The sequence below is a fragment of the Lithobates pipiens genome, unplaced genomic scaffold, assembly GCF_037356315.1.
Source record: "Lithobates pipiens isolate NorthernLeopardFrog02 unplaced genomic scaffold, aLitPip1_a1.2 Scaffold_13, whole genome shotgun sequence".
NCBI classification, from domain to species: domain Eukaryota; kingdom Metazoa; phylum Chordata; class Amphibia; order Anura; family Ranidae; genus Lithobates; species Lithobates pipiens.
In genome coordinates, this window is record NW_027507718.1 from 525,670,367 (window position 1) to 525,696,448 (window position 26,082).

Consider the following 26,082-nt stretch of genomic DNA (forward strand, 5'->3'; position numbering starts at 1 on the left):
ATTGCAAGTATTCTTCCTCCCCAATTCTACCTTATTTTCTTTGTGGCTGTATATTGTCTTTATCTCTTTGAAACATCTTTTTTCTGTAACTATTTTATTTGCACCAACTTTGACCATTTCATATTAAACCCTTTTGTTTAAAAGTGTTAACTTTGTCTCTAAAGCTCTTAATGCAAGCTATAAATGAACCTGCCTCTAGGGAGCCCCGTAATGATCCGCCCCAAGGGGAGGGGTAATGGAGGCGCGGGCATGACCTGGTGCCTAGGAACCAGGAATACTGAAGAGGGATTGGTAAGCGAGTGCAGAACAAGGGGAGGAGTGCTATAAAAAGGGGGCGGAGCTAGAGCGGGTGCCAGTGCACATGGGGAACTCATTGGAGGAGGCAGCTTTCCCACCCTCCCTCCCTCCCTACTGTGGGGTTGTTTTTTGTGCAGGGTATTTTGTATCTGGCTGGTGTTTTGTTTTTTCTTGCAGGGGCAGATGGCTGGTTGTCACAACAGTGGAAAACGGCCCTTTTGAGGGCTGCAGCGTTATCCTTCTGGTGGTCTTTGATGGTGGCGGTAAACGGAGGTGATCTAAAAGGGGTGGGGGGCTCATTGGTAATATGGGCCCCTCCGGTGTATTCCTGAATGGTGGACAGAATACTGGGATGTTTTCACTGCAGGAATTGGTTGTCTCTGAGCGGTCACAGCTGGAGGCCTGGTATGTGAAAGGTAACGCAGTGAGGTTGGTGTTTGAGTTAAAGTGGGTCACCATCAGAGATCACCAGACTGGAGTTTGTAAAGTTGTTTAAAATGTTTTGGTTATGGTTATATATATATATTTATATATTTATATACATATCTTTGGAGTGAGTAAAATTTTGGTTGTGTTAATAAAGGCTGTTGTGGCCAGTTTACTCCAAAGAGAAGGTGCGGTCTCATTATTATAAGGTTGATAAGAGGGCTTGAGGTGGTATTGGGTCGGGATAAGGGACATTTGGGCTACGCAGGTCATGAAGAGCACTACTGTTGTAGAGTAAGGCCTCTGAGCAGACCTGTCTGTGGTGGCAGTGTGTGTTGCAGACGTTTATGCTAAAATTACGAGTCTCCCCCGGCTCGGTCTTTTAAAACAAGGGGTGGCGGCAGTTAAAGGGTTAATTGCATAGTTAGCCCAGTAACAATCGCTGTCAGGCTGCTGGCACCTAGATTGTGGTCCCGCAAGCTGGGTAATCTCTGTGCTGGGCACAGCTGAAAGTGGCATTATTACGTAAGTGACAGCATGGTGTGAGGTTGGCCTGTCTTTCTTTGTGAGTTAGCAAGGAAGACAGGGATCTCACACCCGCGTTCATCCCATATTGGGCCCCTGTATTACAGCCCCGCAGCGGGCCACCTTTCTGCCATACAGGGGTCCTCCAGGGTGGCGGAATGCCAGAGCCCAGTCACAAGTGCAACCTTTGTGACCCTGCTAGTTCTGCCACTAGTGTCAGTAGTTCTTTATGTTTGTTGGTTTATTTTTATTTTTTTTACTATTTTCTTTTTACAATTTTCTTTTTTATATTTTTTTTCCATATTTTCTAGGTGAGAGGGGGGGCTTTGGTGATTATCAGGGGTCTAAACAGAGTAAGGGACTGAGGACAGATTCATCAGTCCCTTTCTCTGCAGCCTCAGCTGCAGAATGAATGGACAGGAATTGCTACACTTATTGCTGTACTGAGATTCCCATTCATTCATTAACTGAAGCATAGTAAACACAGTTGACTATGCCTCAGCTATGAATAAATAAGAAAAAAAGTGTCAGTGATCGGTGCCTATCACTGGCTCTATTGTTTAAGACAAGGGAGGGGCCGGTAGATGACACATTTACCTTTCCCCACCCTCAATCCGCAAAGATCCCCCGGTGGGAGCAGCTGTTGGGAGGGGGAAACAGAGCAGTGCTGTGGGGGGGGGGGGGGCAAGGCTTGCCAGGGAAGCACACAGAAGCCTAGGACAGCAGGACAGAGAAAGGGAGGCAGTGGGAGCGGCATGTAGAGAATCTGTTGCCCTCCATTTCCCTACTGCAGCCACTAAATTTCTGCTGGAGGGATAGGAGGAGAAGCGGGCATTCAGAAATTACATGGGAGGATAAGTTCTTCTACATGATTTCACGCCCCTGTCCTCCTATACAGGTGTACAGGAGGGCCACACGGCCCCCTGAAGCATGGGGCTGGGTTGCAATGGCAACCTCTGTGACCCCTGTACGTACCGTTGCCATCATTGTATTTGCCTTGTGGAAGTTGTATCTAGGACAATTTCTCCCTGGGAACCTCGGTCACACATCCCAGGAGGCTGCTGGAATTCAACTCTGAGGGGGGTAGAGATACTGCATCATCAGGCCCCAGGCTGCCTGAACTTGGATGAGTCAGTTAGCTGTAGAGGACAAAGGTGTAAAACTGGAAACATATGCGGACTACTCAGGCAAAATTAGCTTGAAAATAAGTTGAGATCATCAAATGGCTTTGTTAATAAACAAAGCCATGTTAATCTCTCTTTCAAAGTGCACTACATGTACGTGCAGAAAGAAATACTTGCCTTGTCAAACCCATTTCTGTTCCTCAATATCTAATGTCAGGTTCTCAGCTAACGAGGGACAGAATTTGGGTCCAAAATAGTGCAAGGCGTTTCTGTAGCCACTTGAAGAGGAAGTAAACTCTCCCACTCTGATGCTTATTTTCATTTAGTCCATTATAATAAGTCATTATCAGACTATAGCCCCTGTAATCCAGCCCAAATCGCATATTACTTACTGTTTAAAGAAACTTTAAAAATCTTGTTTCCAGGAGTTAGTCAGCGCCATCTTAAGTATTGTTTTCTGAGTCCACGGTGGAGTCTATTTCCGCCCTTACATTGAGCACTTCCTGTACTGTTAACCAAGCCTCCTTCTCAATCCAACATTTCTATGGCAACCCTGCTTCCCTATTCATAGCTTACTTGTTTGTTTCATAGTATTTACTTGTGCCGATGTCTAATGTTTGCCTTTGACAGACTTATCAGCTTCAGCTGATAAGACTGCAGTAATGGCCAAGGTTAGACTGTATGTGAGGTCACATGGTCACATGGTGTGTAGGAGGAATCTCTGAGTGATTAGCAGAGTTCAGTGTTGTGCTGTAGGAAGTCCTGATAGCAGATAGATAAGACATAGAGAGTGTGCCTTAAATCAGGGGAGATCTGGGCATGCTCAGTGACTTCATTCTACAGAACAACAAGGATTACAACAATACTAAGCAAGTAAGGAGATATCTACAAGCAGTGTTCATTAGGATTTTTTATGCTGATTTACAAGGGACAAAGTCAGGGCTGTCTTTAATATTGATTGGACCCTGGGCAAAACTTTTCTTGCCCCCCCCCCCCCCCATGAAGTTTCGCTCTCCACCTGCTCTGAGACATACAACAAATGGCAGCTAGTCTCTTACTGAATCAGATCAGGCAGCTATTGCGATTGGTTGTCAGAGGTTACAGTGTATCATTACCGCTCACTGACTGGTTGCTAGAGGTTACAGCACACATTACGGCTCACTGATTAGTTGGTAGAGGTTACAGCACACATTACGGCTCACTGATTAGTTGGTAGAGGTTACAGCACATGATTTCTGCTTGTTGATTGGTTGCTAGAAATTACTGTGGATATGACCTCGGGGGCATGATATACATATCAATGCCACCGGCGGCCGCTATTTACATATGAATTCCACCACTATTTGCATATGAATCCCGGTAATTTACATGTAAACGCAGGGTCTGCAGGTGAGTCATCTGTACACAACAATAGGGCGGAGCTGGGCAGCATTAGTAGCAGCACTTCACACTGAGATATTGGGACATAGCACAGGACTAAAACATTGATGGATGAGGGAATTTAAACCAGGATAGTTGGCCAGTATGGGGCAGCTGCTTTGGGCCCCACAACAATGACAGGGCCCAGGGCAGCTACCCCTTTTGCCCTGCCTTAAAGACAGCCCTGGACAAAGTTGTGGGGGAGGGTTTACAACCACTTTAAAACCTGCTCCAACCACTACCTCCTTCTTTTCCCAACGCAGTTAATGGGGGGATGCATTTTGCTGAAATAGCAAATTATATCGAAATGTCCTATTTTTATCATTAATTGGATGTTAAATTTGCTTATGTCTAGAGTACCAGAGTCATTCCTTAGGATGTCCATAAAGAGCTAGATCCTAATGTTTGCCCAATTTTGTCCGTTGGGCATGATGTACTGCACAAGAAACAGCATGAGGTCCCAGCTCTACAGAGTATGGGCAGAGGTCTCCTCACCCGTTGTTCTTGAGGAGTCAACTGTCTACTTATAGTCATCTTTGGTTTTGCCACAACACATCAAGTTGAATATGTACTTTATACACTTTGAAGACCCATAATAATAGATAACAGGGTCAAGACAACAGCTAATGCTACTAATGGTGATAGAGATTATGTAGGCAAAATACACTCCAAATGGCTTATCGATGTTCAGATAATAAAGTAAAAAGATGATATTGGTGGGGGCAAAGCAAATAATAAATTCAAAAAGTACCGTGATGCAAAGAAACACGGATCTGGACTTTTTAAAGGTGCTTTCAATTTTCAGTGAGCTCAGACTATGGATGGTTGCAGCGTAACAGAAAGTTGTAATAATAAAAGGCAAGAAAAAGAAAATTGAAATATAAGCAGTGAAATAATGAACGTAAAAGCTCTCAACGTTGTTATGTCCTAGCAAGTCGTAGCAAACTGTGATATTTAGTTGGTCAATGTGAACAGTTAGTTTGCTTTTAAAAAGCGGCACGGTGCCGGCAATGGAAACCATCCAGATGAAAAAACAAACATGCCAGGCTCTGCTCACTGTGCGCCATAAAAGGGACTTCATGGGATAGACCACAGCCAGGAACCGGTCCACGCTGATACTGGTCATGAGCAGGATGGAGCAGTACATGTTGCAGTAAAATGCAACCGTGACAAAGCGGCACATTCCTTCTCCAATCATCCAATTATTTCCTGAGAATCGGTAAATTATATCCAAAGGCATCAAGATCCCTAAGAGAACATCAGCCATAGCCAAGTTCAACATGTATACCACTGCTGGTGTCTTCACTCGAATTCTGAACACGAATATCATAATTGCTGTTATGTTCAATGGGAGCGATAGGAGGAACACAACCATATAAACCGAAGGTGTAAATTTGGTCAACCAGGAACTGCGGAGATAAGGTACAACTTCATCTGACACGGGGGTCCAGTTGTTTTCATCATCAATTCTAGCATCTAAAAAAAAAAAGAAGAAAAAGACACCAAGAATTTTACTAAATTGACTGAATATTGTCCTTTTATCCACAGCGGAAATCTCAAACGTGACAAAGAATTGGAATAGCTAAGATACAGGATTTAGAGGCAAGTGGCAATACAAGTCATTATCTATTGTAAGAACACACATATCTGCAACATTGTCATTAATTGTATATGGATGCTTTGTGGAGGTTAGACTTAATTGAAAAGGTCCCCTTAGGCCGCGTACACACGGGCGGATTGTCTGCCCAACTAAGTTCGTCAGACAATCCGACAGACAGTCCGTTCAACTTTTGAATGAACGGACTTGCCCACACACGGCACTTTTTGAGCGGACTAATACGGCGGACTAAGTTCGCCATACAATCCGCCCTACTTTTGAAATGAACGGACTCGCCCACACACGCGGAGGAAAGTCCGCTCATTTCGAGCACGTCTCCAGGTAGGCGGGGCCCGCGAAGGAGACGTCGCTGGCCCCGCCGCCTGGAATGGACTTAAATCGGCGTGGGGGTCCCCCCCAAGTCCACAACAGACCCTTGTCCGAGCACGCTACCCGGCCGGCCAGGAAAGGTGGGCGAGCGAGCGCCCCCCCCCCCTACCCTGAGCCGTACCAGGCCGCGTGCCCTCAACATGGGGGGTGCCTTGGGGACACCTTGTCCCCATGTTGATGAGGACAAGGGCCTCTTCCCGACAACCCTGGCCGTTGGTTGTCGGGGTCTGCGGGCGGGGGGCTTATCGGAATCCGGAATCTTCTTCAGCCTTACACTGATGGTCAGTGGAGAAATGCCCCTTTATAGTGGTTGTCATTGCAGAAGGAGCCCTTTAAATTGGTGGTTAATGGAGTAAGGGATTCCTTAAATTGATGGTCAGTGTGTGGGTGGTTGCAGCGGTGTGCAACAGCAGTGAAGACAGAGTTCGGTTGCAAGAAGCAGAACTTGTATTAAAAAGAAGGTTCAGTGATACAAAAAGCCCAGCGGGAAGACACCCAACTGGGAATACTCACAGCATAGTGGGCCAAAGTAAAAATTACAAATGAGAGGTTCTTCAAAATGCTGACAGCGTCTGACCAAGAGGGTAGAATGGGACTGGCCGGTTTGCAACCAAGTGGGAGGATTCCAAAAAGGTAGGTGTATTCCTAGCCTGTCCCTACTTATCAGGAACCTCTTCCTACCACTAGTCTTCTTCTTCTGTTCCTGACCTGTCCACTTGCAAAAATGTGTGCCAAACCCAGGACCTATGGTCTAAAATAGACTCTGCCTGAACTAGGATGGCCACCAGAGTCACAAGGCGAAGCAGCATCCAACTGGATAGCTTCCAAAGTGACGCAGGAAACCATAGAGGAGCAGTTTAACTTCCGCTTCTGCTGCAATGCTGCTGTGGTTGAGAGACACCTGCAGTGGAGAAAAGGAGACAACATGAAAAGAAACAGAAGGTGCATGGACCATTATCCTCAAAGATATTTATTTGAATACAAAGGTAGGTATCATACTCGCAAACAAAGACTTGATAAAAGCATGTCTTATTGGTCCTCCACATAATTCTGTGAAACTGTCCACATCACATGGGACTACATCTGTGGAGGCATAGGCTGTCTAGCGTTATTCGAGAAATTCTTCTTCCTCAGCGAGAGAGAAAGGAGACTGCAACTGTCTACAAGTGTAGAAGGACCCTTACATTGGTGGCCCATGGAGAAGGACTCCATACATTGGTGACTAGTAGAGAAAGGCTCCCTTACATTGGTGGTTAATGAACAAGTCCTTTCTTATGTAGCACTGACCCCCAAAGGAGCGTCTGGTTTTAGTGGGCTTACCGTTACCTTCTGCACCTCGTATGCGTCTAGGGGTTTCCCCGTGGTAGATACCCAGAAACTATGGAGACTGATGACTGATCCGCTTAAAGGAATTTTTATTTGCAAAAAACGTAGTTAAACAACAGGCTCTCAGTATAGGATCAGAGGGTTTAGGTGGAAACTCCAGGTACTCTTAGTGTCAAAGTCAGTAATAAAGAACTTTCTTGCTTTGAGTAAAATCCAGAGAATAGCCATTCACAGCTGGATCCTCACCCTAGTTGGATAATCCTTCTCTCACCAGGCCTAGAAGCCAACAGGGTGCTTAAATCAGGAACAAGTCTCTGCCACAGACTTTGTTATAGAACATGTAGGAATACATCTCTGCCACAGACTTTGTTATAGGACACGTGTAAGGAAACTGGGAAAAACTTGTAGAACGCTTGTGTGGTACCAGAATCTTGCAGCCGGTCCGGCGATACCCACGAGATTGAATTCGCTTAGGTCCTTCAGCTTTACCAGGCTCTTGTTGAGAAGCCAACCCTTGCATGGCCTTCTCCCAAAAAGTCCTCCCCTGGATAACTTTGAAGTCGCTGGACCTCTCCACAACTTGAGATGGCACCGGACTACCTCCGAATCCTTTCTTTAGTTTCCTTGCCTTGGGCTAGCCAGCTCCAAGACATAAAGTCAGATGGATCCGCACCCCAGGCCATAAGCGTCCTAGGGGCTGGTCAGGAGGACCAGGACCATGTTGTCAGAACATACTTCTGGACCGGTACCCCGAAACACGTGACATCTGCATCTTAAGTACCCTCTCCCAGAAAGCACAGCAACAGTGACACTGGGCTGGTTGGAAAGTAACCTTAAAGCACCCAACCAGACTGTGTTTCCATACCTGCCAGAAGTGACTGCGCCCCCTGTGGCTAGGCAGAACATCCTGTAGTCTAGTCAGACTGATGCTGAGGTCAAAATTTGGAGTAATTGAACCCAAACCAAACTGCAGTTTAGGTGTAACATTAAACTTCAAAAAAACACACGGCGCTACACACTCCCCCTGGCAATTTAGATGATGTCCCCATTGTCTAGAAAAAAACAATTTCTAGAACTAGAAAAAATTTGAGTAGCTGAACTTTAGTGTAGGAATGGGGAAGGGGAAGGAATGAACAAAACATATTGCAACATGACAGTATATAAAACCGTTAACATGGATAAAATACACACACACCACACAATTTCTATCTTTCTCCACCACCCCTGCTCCGGCGGTCTTGATGGAAGATCCTAAAAAGAAAAGAAAACACACAACAACAAAAATGCACACAGAACTTATTAAAAGCAGGATTCCATCCCAGTCTCAATGAAATCCCCTCTTCTAAACTTCAAAACTTTTTTTTCTTCAAACAGGTAAGTGTAGTAATGTTTGTGCCAGCTCATGCCACCTAGTGGTCAGAGTCACTGAAGTGCAAGTCTTTCCCTACATGCAGGTACTGCGACCCATAAGGTAGCTTTGACAGGGCGCTTCTGGTGAGCTGACCCTATCTAACTACCCCACAATCCTTGCTTTTTCTTTTCAGGAAACCAGGGAAAAAACTCTTTAAGTCCAGAAAACACAGTTCAGGTAGCCTCTCTTCTACCAGTAGAATCGTGGATCTGGTAAAGTTAGGTCTTTCCCCTGTGCATCAACAGTGGTCACAAAATACACGGCACTATCTTTGTCCGGTCTGCAAATGATGACTTTGTCCCAATAAATGTGCCGACTGTAGCTCCAATGCTGTAGACAACCAACAAACTGTTTATACAGCTCGGGTGGAAAGGCTTTCTTTCTGAGCGGCTTTGGTACCTTTAAATAGTTCCAAACGTCATCTTGGTACCATGCCTAATGGTTCTCCTCGATTATATCCATAATTTCCCTAGGCACATATGGGAATTCTAGCCCATATTCAGTGGCTACTCTCTTGTTTAGGAGCCGCTGTGACCTTGCAAGCCTAGGCAGCGCACGGGCTTGTCCCTTCCCGGGAGGTATGCATGAGTTTGGGCACCTTTGCACCAGTGCGGCAGAGTCTTTCTGAAGTGTGGGCAAATTCCCAGGTTTTGACAAAGTCACATTCACAGTAATGGGGTTTTCCGCACTCTGCATTCCACCCCTTGAAGTAAGGGATAGCCAGCCTGAAATATCTGTACAAGTGGCGGCTACATCATCCCCTCCAGCCCACAACAACTCTTGGGACAGTGTCTCAAAATGTTCATCATCCCCTGTGTCTGACAAGGACTCTAACTCCGAGTCCCGGTATTCCTCAGCTGGAAAATAGTTCACTACAGTCTTACTCACTGTTTGCGTAGATGTTCCCGAAGCAACCTTCTTCCACTGATTGGGTCCTCCGCAGCGATTCCGGGAAGGTTCTGTACGTCCCACTTTCTCCAAAGCAGGCATGGTTGCTCCGGTAATGGTAGAAGAAGTGTCCATCTGCTCCAGAGTAGTCTCTCCAGCAGTCTCAGTGGTGGAACCGGTGGCATCCTTCTCAGGGATGCTAACGGCATCAGGTACCGCTTCTGTGGAAGGCCTCACTGAAGGAGCAAAGATGGCCGACTCCTTGGTTGTCACGCCCGTGGTCCAGTCCACGCGGTAGGCCCTCGGTAGCACGATTGACTGTTCTACTTTAAAGAAATATTCCCCACAGGAAGGACAGCGGACAAACGGCCAGGGGGTTCACGAACAGTCCTTCGCATTTTACACAGAGCATCCCCAGGGCCTCAACGTCTCCCGATGTATACAGGATGAAATGCCCTTGAGGGGCCAGGCGAATCCCTGTATCAGTCAAAGTGACTTCCGGGAGTCTCACACCCATAGGAACCTCTCCTAATGGCATTCGGGGTCCCATGCTGGGTAACATTCCCGGAGCACGGAACATCTCTGTGCTGAAAATGTTCTTTTTCTGCACCCAGAAAAAAACGCTTGCTTCCTCCTCTCCTGCAACACATTCACACAGTGTCTCGTGCAGGGAAATGAAACAGGCTAGACTACTCCCATTGGTTCCTTTCGGCTGTGCAATTTGCAGGGTTTTTCCAGGCTCCTCCCATGCTTACGCATCAACAGTGGATGTCCATCATTTTTCACAAAAAATGGCGTAGTCAAAAAAACAACCCTCTGTCCTATATTCACCACGTGCACAGTTCTTTTCTTGCAATGGGTAATGGTAAATCCCGGACTATGAACACACACATGTAGCACTGACCCCCGAAGGAGCGTCTAGGGATTTCCCATGGTAGATACCCAGAAACTATGGAGACTGACGACTGATCCGCTTAAAATAATTTTTATTTGCAAAAAACATAGTTAAACAGTCTCTCAGTATAGGATCAGAGGGTTTAGGTGGAAACTCCAGGTACTCTTATTAGTGTCAAAGTCAGTAATAAAGAACTCTCTTGCTTTGAGTAAAATCCAGAGAATAGCCATTCACAGCTGGATCCATACCCTAGTTGGATAATCCTTCTCTCACCAGGCCTAGCAGCCAACAGGGTGCTTAAATCAGGAACATGTCTCTGCCACAGACTTTGTTATAGAACATGTAGGAATACGTCTCTGCCACAGACTTTGTTATAGGACACATGTAAGGAAACTGGGAAAAACTTGTAGAACGCTCGTGTGGTACCAGAATCTTGCAGCCGGTCCGGCGATACCCATGAGATTGAATTTGCTTAGGTCCTTCAGCTTTACCAGGCTCTTGTTGAGAAGCCAACCCTTGCATGGCCTTCTCCTGAAGACTCCTCCCCTGGATAACTTTGAAGTCGCTGGGCCTCTCCACAACTTGAGATGTCACCCGACCACCTCTGAATCCTTTCTTTAGCTTCCTTGCCTCAGGCTAGCCAGTCCCGAGACATAAAGTTGGGTGGATCCGCACCCCAGGCCAAAAGCGTCCTGGGGGCTGGTCAGGAGGACCAGGACCATGTTGTCAGAACATACTTCTGGACCGGAACCCTGAAACACGTGACATCCTCATCTTAAGTACCCTCTCCCAGAAAGCACAGCGGGAGTGACACTCCCACTGGGCTGGTTCCGAGAGAAAGTAACCTTAAAGCACCCAACCAGACTGTGTTTCCATACCTGTCAGAAGTGACAGCGTCCCCTGTGGCTAGGCAGAACATCCTGTAGTCTAGTCAGACTGATGCTGAGGTCAAAATTTGGAGTAATTGAACCCAAACCAAACTGCAGTTTAGGTGCAAAATAAAATTAAAAAAAAACACATAGTGCATGCTCTTCAGGAGCCGGCGCTACACTTACATTAGTGGTGAGTGGAGAAGACTGCCCATACATTGGTTTTAAGTGACAAACCCTGTTGCAAAGTCTGCCCCTTTTGAAGGAAAATACCTTTACTTACACAAGGTACAGGAACATGGAAAATACACACTTCCTACAGGAAGAGGAAGAACAGAGAACTAACAGTGATATAAAGATTATGTCAATTAGAGACAAGCAGAGTAAAAATTAAAGCACTAGAAGAGGCTCCTAGTGCATTAATGTGTACAAAACTGGTTTATTGAATAAAAATGCACTTACATCCATACGTCTTGGAAGTAAGTGCATTTTTATTCAATAAACCAGTTTTTTTTTTATACATTAATGCACTATGAGCCTCTTCTATTGCTTTACATATTGTCTGATGTGACTAACGAGAGTAAGGAGATACACAAGACTGATTTTGTTTCCTGAATCTGGATGACCATTTGACTACAAAGGAGGATTCACACAAATGCATATGATCACTTGGTGGGATCATATCTTCTGGTAAGCGGCTCACCATATACACACAGCATGGAGGTGATACTCTTTTCATGCGGAATCAATTGATTTATTATGATCATTCGGCTGGAACTGCTTGTGGGAAGCTGGACTCACTTCTATTTTCCTTTTTCTACTTTTTTTTATGACAGGGGTCAGCAACCTTTTTCCACTTAAGGGCCAAAATCAATGTATGTGAATGCATGGAGGGCGGCCTTTACCTGCTAATAAATGAAAAGAACATTACACAGCCCCCACACCTCTGGCCCAGTTTATATTACATAGCCCCCACACCTATGGCACCCTTTACATTACCCAGCCCCCTGCATCTCTGGCCGCCTATACATTACACAGCTCCCTGCACCTCTGGATCCCTTTACATCACACATCCCCCTGCACCTCTGGATCCCTTTACATTACACAGTCCCCTGCACCTCTGGACCTCTTTACATTACACAGTCCCCTGCACCTCTGGACCTCTTTGCATTACACAGCCCCCACACCTCTGGGCCCCTTTACATTACACAGCCCCCCTCATATTACACAGCCCCCTGCATATTACACAGCCCCCCAGCGGTGTAATATGCAGGAGCAGTGATATGATGTGATGGGGTGCTTTAAAAAAAAATATTTTCTTATTTATTTATTTTTTTTTTTTTACTTTCACACTGTCCCTTTGAAAAATTTCTGATCACTTTTATTGTTGTCAGAGAGAATATAAACATCCCTTGTAAAAGTAATAGGCACTGACAGGTACTCTTTATGGAGGGGTCATTGGTCTTTAAGACCGCAAATCCTTCCTTTGCACTTAAAAGCATTAAAAATGCCAAGTTTGGCCGTTTTAAATTCTGTCTGTTTTTTTTATTTGGCGCCCTTAAGTCACCTGTGAACCGGAAGTGATGTCATGACATTGCTTCCAGGCTAGTAGATTAGAGTCCTGATTAAAGCCGATTCCAGCTTTGTTCGGGTCTCCGACCAGCCTGCAGACGTGTCGGCTGATCAATTGGGCATCCCGGTGGGATGGGAAACCCGGGCGAGCCTCAGAAGGCGGCAGGAGGGACATTCCCTTTCACTGCTTGGGATAACAGCCTAGCGGCTTCTTAGCCGCATTGGTTGTTATCCCAAGAGAGCCAACTGTCGGCTCTAAAAAACAGTACCAGGGTGATGTGTTTAGCTGCAGGGATCACTCCGGTACAATCCCTTCAAGCTGAGGCCGCATATTTGCGTACGGTCAGCGTGAAGGGGTTAAATTGTCCACGGGACGGGTGCATGTGAATCTATTGTGTGCACTGAAGGGCCGGACCTTTAGCGGCAGCGGGCCGTAGGCTGCTGACCCCTGTCTTATAAGAACATTGTTTATTATTTTTTCTAATTCATCTTTTTCTGTTGGATGCAATTGTTCCAATACCTGGACTTTCATGTAGCAAGTTCTTTTTGATCTTATCATTCACATGTTTTGTTTATATTGTGTTTTTTTTTTGTTTTTTTAAGGCTTCTCTTATCCATTGTAGAACACATTTTAGATCACAGACATAGTGTCAGTAGATACGTATTTGATATTCTACTGTTTAGTAGACATGTGCATTCGTTATCGTCCGAATGCATTTTCGCCCGAACTTCATGGATTAACGAAACGATAACGAACGCGCAGAATCCGAAATCCGAAAGGCCCAAAATAAAAAAAAATGCTTTATTTTTGTATCCATTATATTTTCGCATCGTTGCGACAACAGTTCGATATAGATAGATAGAAGATTTGACATGACGGTGACAGTAGAAATCTGTGTCTATCAAACCTGCGGTCGAATGTGCCTAACCTAAAGCCACCGTCGGATGCTGCCATTGCCAGCGTGAACCAGAACCGTTAGGAGCGCAGAGCGAACAGGAAGGAAGTTATATGCTTTACCGCAATTTCATTGGCTGTTGGGGAAGAGAACGTTCAACATGAACAGAAACAAACAGGTATTGTACCATTCGATACGATCAAAAATACGTATAATACTGTTCGACATGAAGATTCGACGAAGCAGCTAAAAATATTTGATCTCCACAAGCGGACATTTACGGTCAAATTCCTCGCCCATAGGCTATAGAAGAATTCTAATGTTGTTTGACTAGTCATAATTAATAATTATAATTATGACTAGTCAAACAACATTAGAATTCTACTATAGCTTGTGGGTGGAGCATTCGACCCGATGTGTGCGATCGTGGCGTCGTACAGTTTAGCTGCTTTGTTGAATCTTCTTAGAACATCCGACAGACACCATAAGCCTTCAATTGACAGATTCAACTTTAACCACTTCAGCCCTGGAAGGATTTACCCCCTTCCTGACCGGGCCATTTTTTGCGCTACAAAAATATGAAACAGCATATGTTAATCTATACAAATTATAGTGGTTGGTGCCATATAAATCAATATGCTCCTGCCATAAAAAACCCAAAAATAAATAATATATATATATATATATATATATATATATATATATATATATATATATATATAGATAGATATATAATATACAAAAATCTGTAAAGTGCTTGGTGCTCATATAGTAATGGAATAAAGTGCAACGATGCTCCAACCTTGCAAAGTTTGAGGTGCCATATTCCCCCTTCGGTGACCCGACTCACCAGAAACAATGGACCCTCAGCTTTGCAGTCTGGGGTCAAAAAGGCTGTGATCTATTGATCTGGGATGTGTAGGATGGTTGCTCAAACACTCTTCCAAAGGGGTTGCTTTATAACAAAAGATACGCCACACTCCATAGATGGCGAAACCAAGAGAAATCTCATACCGCTAAAATAAAATGTAGAGCGCAAACTAGGCGCCACTTACAGGATATCTGGCAAAAACAGGCATCAGTAAAAACATCCGAGTCCGCCGCTGTATGGCGTGCATCAATGGTTAACGTGAACAGGAAGTGTCTATGCGTTTCGTCCCTCCTCCAGGGCTTCATCAAAGGAAATCACTTCCGAATCCTTGCAATCAATTTATACCCGAGGGGAGATCACTCCTCCCTCTAGGGAGAAGGAAGAGACCAATTACGATCAGTGTAAACAAACACCAACTTCCTCCTCTATGACATAATTTCCTGTTGCCAGATATATAAAAAAAAACTTAAATATAAACAGAAGCCATATTAGCATCATACTACAATGAATCATATAATATTATAGACATCAAAAAAAATTCCAATACATGATTATAAAACGAATTGTGTTAAAAAAAATAAAAATAAAAAATAAAAATTAAAATAAAATAAAATAAAAATAAAAATACATATAAAATAAAATTAAAAATATATAAATACAAGAAATAACACCCCCTAAAATGTTATTACCAATTGGACAGAAAGCAATTGAGATCCAGCTCAATGCTGAGGCCATGAGGATTCAAAGTGTGAAGCCTATGGATCCATTTGGTCTCATTCTGTGAGATAGCTCTCTTGAGATTGCACCCCCTCTATCCCACAGAATGTGAGGCCCCTTGGATCCCTGTTGTGAAACAATCTAAAATGGTTGGACAGACTATGATGCTTATAACCCGTTTTGATTCTATTAACATGCTCCCTGAGCCTTATCCCCAATTTCCTTGTGGTCCTCCCCACATACTGGAGACCACAAGGACAGGACAAAAGGTAATTCACATATATGGCCCCACAAGTTATACATTTTTTTATTTCAAACGACCTACCCTGGGAGTAGGAGCTGAAGTGGGTAGTTTTCCTTTTCCTATGTTTGGAAGTCTTACACATCACACATTTACCACAACTGAAAAAAAAACTGTTTGATCTAAAAAGGTGGATAGCTTCTCAGAGGATTGATGACATGATGTGTCAATTTTAATCTAATTGTCGGCGGTTTAGTATAAATAAACCAATGTTGTACAGGCAAGATACATTTAAGCTCTCTATCTTTCAATAGCAGGGGCCAGTGTTCTCTAATTATCTTTTTCAAACTGTCTATACTGACGATTACAGCCAGTCAGAAAAGCCACACCGTAATCTTTCTTCTTTTTGACTTTATTTTCAAACAAACATTCCCTATCCATCTCTCCAATGGTTGCCTTAGTTCTTTTTAGATCTTTTATATTATATCCCTTTTCCTAAAATTGTTCCAAAATCAAATCTGCTTGTATATCATAATCTTATTTTTTGTTGCAATTCCTTCTTACCCTTAGCATCTGGCTTTTAGGAATGCCACCTAGCCATCTAGGGTGATGGCAACTACATAATGGGATGTAGCCATTTCTATCAACATCCTTCAAGAAAGTCCTAGTTAGTAGTTTTCCATTTATATATGGTGAGAGCCAGGAAATTCACCATTTGATGACTATAAGTTTCTGAGAAAGAGATACCATAGGAGTTATTTCCCATTTCCTCAAGAAAGCCACAGAAGGATTCCTGCAATCCTGCCCATACTATCACAATATCGTCTATGTATCTCATGTAGAATCTGGGCGCTGGTATATTTCTATCATAAATGGCTTCCTTCTCCCACCCACTCATAAAGAAGTTTGCCACTGATGGGGCATATTTAGCCCCCATGGCTGCACCCCTTTTCTGTCTATAATATTTTGACAGAGAAAATTACTTAATTATATTTTTATATATATCTGGCAACAGGAAATTATGTCATAGAGGAGGAAGTTGGTGTTTGTTTACACTGATCGTAATGAGTCTCTTCCTTCTCCCTAGAGGGAGGAGTGATCTCCCCTCGGCTATAAATTGATTGCAAGGAACCGGAAGTGATGTCCTTTGATGACGCCCTGGAGGAGGGACAAAACACGTCAACGCACTTCCGGGTCACGTTAACCATTGACGCAATTTCTGCCTCTGTGGAACGCATTCCATACAGCGGCAGACTCAGATTTTTTTTTATTGATGTTTGTTTTTGCCAGATATCCTGCAAGTGGTGCCTAGTTTGTGCTCTACATTTTATTTTAGCGGTATTTCACTATGAGCTTTCTTTTTGTTTCCCCATCTATGGAGTGTGGCATATCTTTTCTGTTATAAAGCAACCCCCTTGGAAGAGTGTTTAACCACTTCCCACCCGGCCGATGCACATATACGGCCGGGTGGGAGCCGTCTACTTCTGATAGGACGTTCAGGAACGTCCTTCAGAAGGAGCGGGATCGCGCGCGCGCATGCCCATGCAGCGAAACGGCGCATCTCAGATCGGCAGGAGGGCTCTGTGATTGGCCCTCCTGATCACATGACGGCCGTGTCCAATCACGGCCGTCATGTGATGTAAACAAACAGCCGGTTGCTAGGCAATCGGCTCCTCCTCTCCTCACACAAAAGTCATCGCTGAGGAGAGGAGAGCAGATCGCTGCAGCCGGCTGATGGTCAGTGAGTATGAGCTGTTTTTTACAGCTTTTTACTCACTGATCACCAGTCTAGTGTAAACACACAACACACCACACAGTATAAACAACACACCACACATATGTCCCCAAAACACACATGTCCCCAAAACATACATGTCCCCAAATAATAAAAACACATGTCCCTAATAATAAAAACATGTCCCCCACATATGTCCCACTAAAATCACATGTCCCAATGATTATCTGTACACATATGTCCGTCATCACCTGCACACATCTGTACATGATCATTTGCGTACATATGTCCGTGATCACACAAACCAATTATTATACACTTAACGGAATTTTTTTTACCAAAAACATGTAGCAGAATACATTTTGGCTTAAATTTATGACAAAATTTGATTTTATTGGATTTCTTTTAAAATAGAAAAAAGAAAATATTGTTTTTTTTCCAAATTTCCGCTTTTTTTGTGCTTATATAGCAAAAAAAAAAAAAAAAAAACAGAGTCGTGAATAAATACCACCAAAATAAAGCCTATTTGTGCGAACAAAATGATAAAAATTTCATTTGGGTACAGTGTAGCATGACCGCGCAATTGTCACTGAAAGCGCTAGAGCGATGAAAGCTGAAAATTGGGCTGGGAAGGAAGGGAGCGAAAGTGCCCTGTATTGAAGTGGTTAAGCAACAATCCTACACATCCCAGATCAATAGATCACAGCCTTTTTGACCCCAGACTGCAAAGCTGAGGGTCCATTGTTTCTGGTGAGTGGGGTCACCGAAGGGGGAGTGTGACACCTTATACTTTGCAAGACTGGAGCACCGTTTCACTTTTTTCCATCACTATATGAGCACCAAGCACTTTACAGATTTTTGTATAATATATATATATATATATATATATATATTTTTGCATTTTTTATTTTTTTTTGCATTTTGTATGGCACAAGCATATTGCTTTATAAGGTACTGACTACTATGAATTGTATAGATTAACATATGCTGCCAGCGCTGTTTCATATTTTTCTATCACTCATTAAGGTTATAGCACCTTTGCACAGCGGCAGCAGTATTGTATTTATTTTCATTTAGTACCTTAGCACGAGTTTTTGAATAGTTTATTTTTTCAGGATACGGCACTGCGTCGCTTTAACTGACAATTGCATGGACATGCAATGCTGTAGCCAAACAAAATTGGCATCCTTTCCTCCCCACAAATAGAGCTTTCTTTTGATGGTATTTGATCACCTCTGCGGTTTTTATCTTTTGTGCTATAAACAAAAAAATTGTGACAATTTTGAAAAAAGCACAATATTTTTTACTTTTCGCTATAATAAATATCCCCAAATAAAAAAAATAAAAAAAAGCTATTTTTTTCCTCAGTTTAGGCCGATATGTATTCTTCTATATATTCTTGGTAAAAAAAAAATCACAATAAGCGTATATTGATTGGTTTGCGCAAAAGTTATATTGTCTACAAAATAGGGGATAGATTTATGGCATTTTTATTACTATCTTTTTTTACTAGTAATGGCGGCGATTTTTATTGGGACTGCAACATTGCGGCAGGCTAGATCGGACACTTTTGAAACTTTTTTGGGACCACTGACATTTATACAGCGATCAGAGCTAAAAATAGCCACTGACAGGGAAGGGGTTAAATGTGTCCCCCCACTGTGTGTTCTAACTGTAGGGGGTGAGGGGGATGTGACTGCCTGGGGGAGGAGACTGATCGGTGTTCCTATATACAAGGAACACACGATCTGTTTCCTCTCCCCTGCCAGAACTTCGATTTGTGTGTTTTTCACTCACAGATCCCCGTTCTGGCTCTGTCAGGAGTGATTGTGTGTGCCGGCCATGCGCATCGGCTCCTCGGTACCGCGGCGCGCGGCCGCTATACTCCTTAACCGGTTGTCGACCACTGCGTGACGATATACGTCGGCACAATGGCACGGCTGCGCAAATGGGCATACAGGTACGTCCCCTTTAAGGCGCGGCATTGTGGGCGTTCGCCCGCCACATGCTCCGTGACCGTGCCCACGGGTCCTGTGGACTCGATGTCCGCCGGTGTCCCTCGATCGTGTCACGGAGCAGCAGAACGGGGTGATGCCTATGTAAACAAGGCATTTCCCCATTCTGCCTAATTACAAGACAGAGATCTACTGCTCCCTATTATTGGGAGCAGTAATCGCTGTCATGTCCTAGGTAGCCCACCCCCCCCCCCCCCCCACAGTTAGAATCACTCTCAAGGACACACTTAACCCCTTGATTGTCCCCTAGTGTTTAACCCCTTCCCTGCCATTGCCATTTACACAGTAATCAGTGTATTTTTATAGCATTGATCGATGTATAAATGACAATGGTCCTAAAATAGTGTCAAAAGTGTCCGATGTGTCCACCATAATGTCACAGTCACAATAAAAATCGCAGATCGCCGCCATTACTAGTAAAAAAAAATAATAATAAAAATGCCATAAATCTATCCCCTATTTTGTAGACACTATAACTATAACGCTTTACAAAAAATATGTTGAAGAATACATATCGGCCTAAATTTAGGAAAAAAATTGTTTTTTTAATATATTTTTTGGGGATATTTATTATAGCAAAAAGCAAAAAATGATGCACTTTTTTTTTTTAATGGTCACTCTTTGTTTGTTGATAGTGCAAAAAATTTTGATTGGGTGCAACATCGCACGACCGCGCAATTGTCAGTTAACCACTTTCAGACCGGACCAATTTGCTGGTCAAAGACCAGACCACTTTTTGCGATTCGGAACTGCGTCGCTTTAACTGACAATTGCGCAGTCGTGCGACGTGGCTCCCAAACAAAATTGACGTCCTTTTTTTCCCACAAATAGAGCTTTCTTTTGGTGGTATTTGATCACCCCTGCGGTTTTTATTTTTTGCGCTATAAACAAAAATAGAGCGACAATTTTGAAAAAAACGCATTATTTTTTACTTTTTGTAATAATAAATATCCCCCAAAAATATATAAAAAAACATTTTTTTCCCTCAGTTTAGGCCGATACGTATTCTTCTACATATTTTTGGTAAAAAAAAATCGCAATAAGTGATTATTGATTGGTTTGCGCAAAAGTTATAGCGTTTACAAAATAGGGGATAGTTTTATGGCATTTTTATTAATAATTTTTTATTATTTTTTTTTTACTAGTAATGGCGGCGATCAGCGATTTTTATTGTGACTGCGACATTATGGCGGGCACATCGGACATTTTTGACACATTTTTGGGACCATTGCCATTTATACAGTAATCACTGCTATATAAATGCAGTGATTCCTGTGTAAATGACACTGGCAGTGAAGGGGTTAACCAGTGGGTGGCAGTGTAGGGGTTAAGTGTTCCTAGGGGTGTGTTACTAACTGTGGGGGGGGTTGGGCTTTCATTTAGTGAACACTGATCTCTGCTTCAATCACATGGAGCAGAGATCAGCGTCACTAGTTGCTAGGCAGAATGGAGAAATGTTGTTTACAACGGCACTTCTCCATTCGGCCACTCCGTGAGACGATCGCGGGGATGCCCGCGGCGATCGAGTCCGCGGGTCCCGCGACCGGACTCACGGAGGTCCCGACCAGCGCGGGAGCGCGCGCGCCGGCGGCGCGCCCCCGATGGCAGGGCGGTAAATTTAAAGGGACGTACATGTACGCCCATTTGCCTGCCCGTGCCATTCTGTCGACGTACATCGTCGGGCGCTGGTCGGCAAGTGGTTAAAGCGACGCAGTGCCATATCGCAAAAAGTGCTCTGGTCAGGAAGGGGGTAAATTCTTCCGGGGCTGAGGTAATTAAAGCGGCCGCCGTGCAGCTACGGCGATTCGCGCAGGGGAGCCTTTTTTCGGGGCAGTCGGCAAGCGGTAAATTAATGAGGATTTTTGTACAAATGCATTTCTTAACGAAACAAAATAAATAAAAAACAAATTTCGGGATTAACTAATTTCAATACAAATGTGCGCACGTCTACTTTTTCGTTTTTGTGACACTCAATTTACAGCGCACCTTATTTACTCACCGCAAAAAGTGTTTGATTGATAGCTTATAACAGGGTGTAGAATCCTGTTGTTGTTCACTTCGTGGGATGCATGTTAATTTCAACATTGCAGATGCTAGATGACCCAACACATCTTTGCATGATTGGTGTAAGGCTCTTGTGGGAACAATCCGACCTGGATGGTAGTGGTGGGCCATCAGGGCCAGCAAGGCCTTCTCTTCTGGCCTAAACTATCAGAATCACAGACTAACGTTTTAATATATTTTTTTTCCATGAATGGGTATCAGATTATTTGCAACAGTCTATTCTCTTTTTTTCATAGCTTTTCTGTAGGTTGCGCCGCTTCCAGTAGTGTATGTTTACCCACTAGCTGACCAGCGCACAGCGGTGTATGTCGGCCCAATGGCACAGCTGGGCAAATGGGCGTACAGGTACATCCCCTTTAAATCGCAGCATTGTGGGCCTCCGCCGCGTGCCCCATGACCGTGCGCATATCCGCCGGGGGCCCCGCGATCGTTTCACAGAACAGCAGAAAGGGGAGATGCCATTCTGCCTAGTGACATGACAGAGATCACCGCTTCGTGTGATCAGGAGCAGTGATCGCTGTCATATCAATGGTAGCCCATCCCCCCTACAGTTAGAATCACTCTCTAGGACACACTTAACCCCTTGATCGTCCCCTAGTGTTTAACCCCCTTCCCTGCCAGTGTCATTTACACAGTAATCAGTGCATTTTTATAGCACTGATCGCTGTATAAATGACAATGGTCCCAAAATAGTGTCAAAAGTGTCCGATGGGTCCGCCATAATGTCGCAGTCAGGATAAAAATCGCAGATCGCTGCCATTACTAATAAAAAAACTAATAATAAAAATGCCATAAAACTATCCCCTATTTTGTAGACGTGATAACTTTTGCACAAACCAATCAATATACGCTTATTGCGATTTTTAAAAATTTTTTTTTACCAAAAATATGTAGAAGAATATGTATGAAACTAAACTGAGAAAAAAATGTGTTGTTTTTTATATATTTTTTGCCGATATTATAATAATATATAATATAATATATAATAATAATAATATAATAATATAATATAATATATAATATTAATTATATATATATAATTATATAATATAATTATAATATATAATATAATATATTATAATAATTATAATATATAATATAATATATAATAATAATATATATTATTATAGCAAAAAGTAAAAGAAAATTGCTTCTTTTTTTTAAATTGTCGCTTTTTTTTTTTGTTTATAGCGCAAAAAATATAAACCGGAGGTGATCAAATACCACCAAAGGAAAGCTCTATTTGTGGGGAAAAAAAAGGACATCGATTTTGTTTGGGAGCCACGTCGCATGACCGCGCAATTGTCAGTTAAAGCGACGCAGTGCCGAATCGCAAAAAGCGATCTGGTCAGGAAGGGGGTAAATCCTTCCGGGGCTGAAGTTAGAGCTTTTATCCAATCATATTTCAGCCATGATAACCAGCATGTATTGCCAGAAATCTGCCTTGAGGTTTTCAGTGTCAACGGTGCTTTCTCCTGCAGTATACAGTAAATGGCAATGAGACTGTTGCTTTAACCACTTGAAGACCAGGCCCTTTCTGGAACTTTTTGTTTAAAAGTCTAACCACTTGCCGACCGGCTTACATATAAAAACACCGATATACGTCGGCATGAATGGCTCTCCTGCGCAAACTGAAGTACCTGCACGTCAGTCCGTAAAAGCAGGATAGCGGGTGTGCAGGCAACACCGGGGGCAGCAGGAGCGTGCCCGCAAACTCAGTGTCCGTCGGCGGCCTGCAATGGCGGCAAGAAGCAGGGGGAACTGCCTATATAAACAAGGCATTTCCCCGTTCTGCCTAGTGATATGACCGAGATCTACTCCTCTCAGTGATCTATGTTATGTTTCAGTAAACCCATCACCCCTACAGTTAGAACACGTTAAGGAAACACACTTAACACCTTGATCGCCCCCTAGTGTTAACCCCTTCCCCGCCAGTGTCATTTTTACAATGATCACTGCATTTTTATAGCACCAATCAAGGTAATAATGTCACTGGTCCCCAAAAAAGTGTAATTTGGGATCAGATTTGCCCGCTGCAATGTTGCAGTCCTGCTAAAAATCGCAGATTGCGGCCATTACCAGTAAAAACAATAAAAAATAATAAAAGTCCCCAAATCGATCCCGTAGTTTGTAGACGTGATAACTTTTGCCCAAACCAATCAATATACGCCTATTGTGATTTTTTTTTAACACAATTATGTAGAAGAATATAAATCGGCCTAAACTGCTGAATAAATTAGTTTTTTTATATCTTTTTTTTGGATATGTTTTATAGCAGAAAGTAAAACAAATTTTTATTTTTATTTTCAAAATTGGCCCTCTTTTTTTGTTTTTAGTGTAAAAAATAAAAACGCAGAGGTGATCAAATACCACCAAAAGAAAGCTCTATTTGTGGGGAAAAGAGGACGTCGATATTGTTTGGGTATAGTGTCGCACGACCGCGCGATTGTCAGTTAAAGCAACGCAGTGCCGTATCACAAACAATTCTCTGGTCATTAAAGCGGGAGTCCACCGGGACTCCGCGTTTTTTTTTTTTTTTAAAAGCCAGCAGCTACAAATACTGCAGCTGCTGACTTTTAAAATAGTGACACTTACCTGTCCAGCGCGCCCGCGATGTCGGCACCCGAAGCCGATCTCTAGATCGACACTCGAGTGCTGCCGCCGCCATCTTGGGTATGGGAATCAGGAAATGGAGCCTTTCGGCTTCATTTCCCGGTTCCCTACTGCGCATGCGCGAGCCGCGCTGCGCAATGAGGACGGTCCCCGCTGCCTCTGGGATCTGTGTGTTTCCCAGCAGGCAGCGGGGCACTTGCGGGAAGGGGCGGGCACTTGCGGAAAGGGGCGTAAGTTATGCCCCTTTCCGCAGAGAGCTATCCCGGAAGTGGGTGCAGTTACCTGGATTATCCAGGTAACTGCACCCCCCTCCCCCCTGAAAGGTGCCGATTGTGGCACCGGAAGGGGGGAGGATTCCGATGAGCGGAAGGTCCACTTTAGGGTGGACCTCCGCTTTAAGGGGGCAAATTATTGCAGGGCTGAAATTGTTAAATTTGTATTTTTGGAGCTAGAAAATTACTTAGACCCACAAACATTATATATATATATATATATATATATATATATATATATATATATATATATATATATATATATATATATATATTTATATATATTTATATATATTTATATTTATATTTATTTATAATTTTTTTTTCTTTTAGCAGAGACCCTAGAGAATGTTTTGTGTACAAATAATCAGTAGTTTTTGTGAGTATAATGTTTTTATTTACAATTTTTATACAGTTAACCCTGGCTAATCCAGGTCTAGCTTTTTCCTTGTCCCCATTTTTCCCATTACTGAAATTTTAACGTTACAGAGAAAAATTGTTGGATCAAGTCAGGTAGGTCACAAACAAACCAGCCAGCCTGGAAAACAACCAAATTGTCACTGTCTAACAATTCAAGTTAAAAAAAAAATAGGGTTATTTTTTGCACATATTTGCAAATACATATGTAAACCACAGTGCCTATATAAAGGCACCTCTGTGCACTGCAGTCCTGACTTGATAATGTTCAAATTTGGAGCATTTATACATTACCAATAGTATTGGGACGCCTACCTTTACACGCACATGAACTTTAATGGCATCCCAGTCTTAGTCCGTAGGGTTCAATATTGGGGGTGCAATACCCTTTGCATCTATAACAGCTTCAACTCTTCTGGGAAGGCCGTCCACAAGGTTTAGGAGTGTGTCTATGGGAATGTTTGACCATTCTTCCAGAAGAGCATTTGCGAGGTCAGACACTGATGTTGGACTAAATTTTTTAACAATATCACCCCGACTACTGATCGTCAACAGAATAAAGTAAGTGCTGCTAGCTTAGAGAGTTCTGTTTGCCCATTGTTTTTTATTTATTTATTTATTTGATCTTTTTTTTTTTTTTTTTTTTTAAATGTTTTTAAATTTTGGGTTTACTTATTTATTTTTTGGTCGAATTACTTTTTAATGCGATTTTAATTTAATTATCTTTTAGCTGCAATATTTTTTCAATATTTATTTGTTATTTTGGGGGGTGGCAGTGAGAGAGGATTGCGGCCTATCGAGCGGCGGGTGGGGGGGTTTGTGTAATGGGTCGCAGCTTGGAGCGGTGGGGGGGGGGTGTCTGGTAGAAAGCAAAGCCAAGCCGCTCCAGGTGAGAGCAATCCCACGCTTCAACCTCATGGTGCAGGTCCACTCCGCAATCTAGAAAGGAGCCACTGGAATAGGAAAAGGTTTGACCGGTGGGGGGAGGCGGGGTGCCAGTGAGGGGGCTATGTCTGCTTGTTGCCCCCCCCCCCCCCAAAAAAATTTTTTTGACCACTAGCCGCCACTGCCTACGATTTAGCATGGCAGACACTAACAAACAAATCTTTGCTAAGCTGGAAAAGTCCTGAACATATCTACAATTACAATCGAGCCCTGGTTTGACCCCAGCAAACTAATTAGCCAAGCAAAGCCCAACGGGCATAAACCAAACTATTAACCCCAGTCTGGAGGTGTAGAATATGACTGTCTGGTGTTTTAACCACTTAAGGACCGAGCCTCTTTTTCAGATTCATTGTTTACAGGTTAAAACATTTTTTTTTGCCAGAAAATTACTTAGAACCCCCAAACATTATACACTGCTTTTCCTAACACCCTAGAGAATAAAATGGCGGTTGTTGCAAATACTTTCTGTCACACCGTACTTGCCCAGAGGTCTTACAAAGGCACTTTTTATGGAAAAAAAATACACTTTTTTTAATTAAAAAATAAGACAATAGCAA

The 26,082-nt window shown here is 43.2% G+C and overlaps 1 pseudogene; it reads right to left on the reverse strand.

Moving 5' to 3' along the window:
- Positions 1–3,396: 3,396 nt before the first annotated feature.
- On the reverse strand, positions 3,397–5,251 carry LOC143976216 (proteinase-activated receptor 1 pseudogene; annotated as a pseudogene).
- Positions 5,252–26,082: the final 20,831 nt, after the last annotated feature.